Below are 4,126 nucleotides of genomic sequence, written 5' to 3'. Positions count from 1 at the left end.
CAGGTCTGATACAGCTTCATTGCCTTAGGAAAGGTCAAGGATGTGAGTTTGTTGATGACTAAGCCCTTGGGTCTGCTTGCCAGATAAAATACAAAATGCCCAGGTAAATTTTTATTTCACGTAAACAAGGAATACTGTTTTAATGTATGTCCTAAATATCATATGAGGCACACCTAGACTCAACAACTATATTCATTGTTTATCTGAAATTTGAATTTCACTGAATGTCCTCTTATTTCTTCCCCCTAAACTTAGCAGCCTTACCTTGGTCACATGTCTTCCCCTCTTTGGTAGCTCAGATAGTAGCTCAGCAGGTCCATGAAAGATAGCTCCATGGAAGCATCCACTTGAAAAAAGGTAAGCAGAAGAAAAAACTTCTCTCTATCCCACCTAACATAACCCTGAGAAGGTTCCATTGCTTTTGATTCAGAAACATATCTGCTTTCATCCATACAATCACAGCTTTCATGGGACTGGCATATTTTTATAATTAAGTTTATATCCTTCTGTTATAAATGTAATTCATGCTCATTAGAGAAAACTGAAAATTCAGAAATGTGTGAAGTCACTTTGTGCTCCTGCATAATAATACTATTCACAGTGATAATAATACTATTCCTAGTTTATAAGTTATTTCATGATTGCATTTAATTCACACTGCAGAATGTTATATAATGTTATATAATGTTATATAATCTACTTTTACTGAGGAAGTTGGAGCTCAGAGAATAATTTGTTAGAGAAAATGAAGCCAGTAAACAGCAGAGAAAAGCTCTAAACCAAGATCTCACTAACTCTAGAGTCTACTCCACTGTGCTCCCTCTGTGCTATTAACATGTTGCTATATTTCATCCTGGGGTTCTTTCAAGGGCTGTTCTGCATATTATTAATTATAATAAATATGTCATTTTCCAAAACAAAGGACTGTTTAAAAAACTTTCTCTAAGGAAGTATAATTTTACATACAGTAAAATGCCCCAGCCTCTGCCATGAAGCTTTCCTTTATTCTCTTGGCCACCCTGACCTCTCCTACTCAATATGGTTAATGTGCACATTTGGTTTTCCACAAATAACTCATAATCTCCCAGAAGGCACATATGATGGCTATAATTCCCCATTCACACAGAGCTGAGCACAAAGCAATAGTCCTATTATTCTAATAACCTCTAATGAAGTACCTCTATGGTGAGAGGCTCTTCACACACATTCTCTGCAATCATAACAACAACCCTGAAAGGTAAATATTATGTACATCATAAAGATGAAGAAACTGAGTCTCAGAGATGTTAACAAGCACCCTGGGGCACAATGTACCTTTGTGGGAATGAAACAAAGGATTCCCTACTTCAGGGTGGAAGCAGCTCTGAGCATCTCCTGGCAAGTAGATCTTGGGCTGAACCCTCACTGACCGAGAGAACTTGAATGGGGCACAACCTGCACAACCATACACAGCAGCTCTGCGCAGTATGACACAGCTACTAAATAGCTGTGTTTAAAGTCAAGTTGTCTGACACCAAAACACATATGTATCCACCATGCTATGCAATGTCTGACTCTCTGATTCCTCCTATTTCACTCTGAAGTCTGAAGTCTGATATATAAGTTTTGGAGCTACTCTATCAACATCCCTCTTACAATTCTCCCACAAGTCTCCAGTTCCTGCTCCAGACTTACTGACAACACCCATCGCTGCTGCATCTCCCCACTTCTGCCTCTGAATCATATTATGCTCAATGCCTCAGGAGGAAAAAGACATTCTTCCCTCTCCAGACTAGGCTACAGTGTATAAAAATAAGCTCTCTCGGGATCATGGGCTCATCTAACATGGTAAATTCTATACTTTTGGTGAATTCTCAAATTTTAACCATGGGGAACTAATCAAAAGCATAGAAGTCACATTCACTTGTGCCAAGATTTGTCTTTGATCTTACATTTATGCAGAAATTCTTTGCATAAACTTGTTTGCTAGTGAGTTGCAAAATTAATTATTAGATTCAGCAAAGATCTGATGTTGTTTTCATCAGTACTCAAATCTGATCCAGTTTTTTGGTCTTGCCCATCACACAGTATTTTACCCTTTGTACATCAAGCTTAACTTATTTAAGTTTGCTTATTAAGTTTTCTAAAAATGATGCACAAATATATTTATGAAACATAATAAAATGTTCATATAGAATCATAACCTTTTTGGGTTTGAAGGACTTTTTACAGAATCCAGGTTAATTTCTAAAACAGATGAGCATGCCACCCCTAGGGCATGTGGGGCCCTGAGCAAATATTTTTTGTGGGGCAACCATCTATATAATTAACTTGGTTAAACATTTATTAGAAAAACTATGGAACCTTAAGAGTAGTAATTTATTGATGAAAATGTAGAACAATGAGTAGAGAAGAGTTATTTATGTATTTATTATTGTCTCATCAGTGGTCGTGAAGATTCTACATAGTTCGCAAGCACTATCTCTTTCCCCTCAAGTCAATAAATTCTTTTATATTCTATATTGTGAAATATGCAGTTCCTGGCTAATTTTACATCTCCCAACTTAAGAAAAATGCAGCAACAGTTATTACTCACAATGCAATGGCTTTTTAAACAGGTTTGTACTGAAATAATATACAACTTAATATCCCTGCAGTTTTATAATACCATTTATTTAATGCTAATTACATTATTTCTCATAATGCTATGTTATCCACTATGCTACCCATGAACACTGACTTCCATTGATTCTCTCAAAAGTTATTACTCTGCATTGTTGACAATGACCACAAATGCAAGTGTTATGCAGATTAAACAGAAAAATGTAAATAATAATTCACTATATGAGCATGTTGAATTCACCATTCAGAATCATACATATTAAAAATATAGAATAACACATCTTCCAATAATATATTCTCTTGAACTCTTTAGGTCTTGACCACTGTTTTCTCTCTATCTCATACCACCCATTGAAAAAATTTCATGCTGGTCAGTGGGAGCAATCAAATTGCCAGTCCTGGACTCAAACATAGACCCTTAAATAACTATACACATGCCAGTTATGGAGATCCCTGGGGTACCTGGTCAGCCTCTCGCATGAAGATAGAGTTCAAGAGCATCCAGAAGTGGATTGGAGAGTGGGGTCCACACAGGTCCTGGCACTGGCTTGGGCAGGATACTGCTGGATACTGGTCCCGCTGGATATTGCTGGCCATGGCCGGTCCCAAGTAATTGAAGAAAAACTTAAAATTTTCAGGAGAGAGTCTCCAAAGTGCATTCATGTTTGAGTGCTTGTGTGGATCTACAGGAAACACTAAAAATAATGAAACTGTGCTTAAGTGACATGGCCAACAATTCTCAAAAGTCTGTGAGAGAACTAGTTCTACATCTCAGGTCTTCAACTTCCAGGGCTCTCATCCTGTCAATGATTATTTCACAAAAATCCAAGACTTGAAAGAAATCTAAAGTTCATTTTGTCAATCCCCAAAATTGATTCCTACCTGTAACATCTCTAGCAAGCAGTCTCCTATTTCACACTTAAATTGTTCTAGTTATAGGAAACTTACCACCTGCTAATACAACATTTCTTCTCCAAAGGGTAAATCAAAGAAGGTGATATTAGACCTTTGTGTTCCCATGGTTCTTCACTATGAGTTCCTTCCAATATTTGAGAACAATTACAAGCCTTTTGATAATCCCCTCTTTGGTAAATTAAATGTCTTGTTCACTTAGTGTTATATGATATGCTTTTGAGCCCTCTCAACATTCTGTTTTATCTACTTTGTCAGTACTCATCTTAAAATATGAACAAGATGAGTGCAGAAGACCTGAATCTTTCATTTTCAACAATAATTATCAGGATTTTCTTATTGGAGAGTTCTTATCATTTCATGAGTTACCCTATTTGACCAAATGTTAACCTTTGAATTCCTTAGTGTTTATAAAGCAACTGATGAAGAAACCAAAGTATAAGTTTGCTCTAGGTCTAAAGGAAATACCTATTCAATATTAATATAAGAACTATATGGACAACTGAAAGAACATAAAATGATACTGACAGAGGATGAGGAAAAAATCATATGCAATGTCTTGATTATATCATGAGAAAGACTCTCAATACTGGCACTCATGTAAGCCAGTTAT

Source organism: Mirounga leonina, unplaced genomic scaffold (assembly GCF_011800145.1).
Source record: "Mirounga leonina isolate KUSES-001 unplaced genomic scaffold, KU_Mleo_1.0 Mir_170, whole genome shotgun sequence".
NCBI lineage: Eukaryota > Metazoa > Chordata > Mammalia > Carnivora > Phocidae > Mirounga > Mirounga leonina.
Note: the sequence above shows the minus strand (reverse complement) of the source record.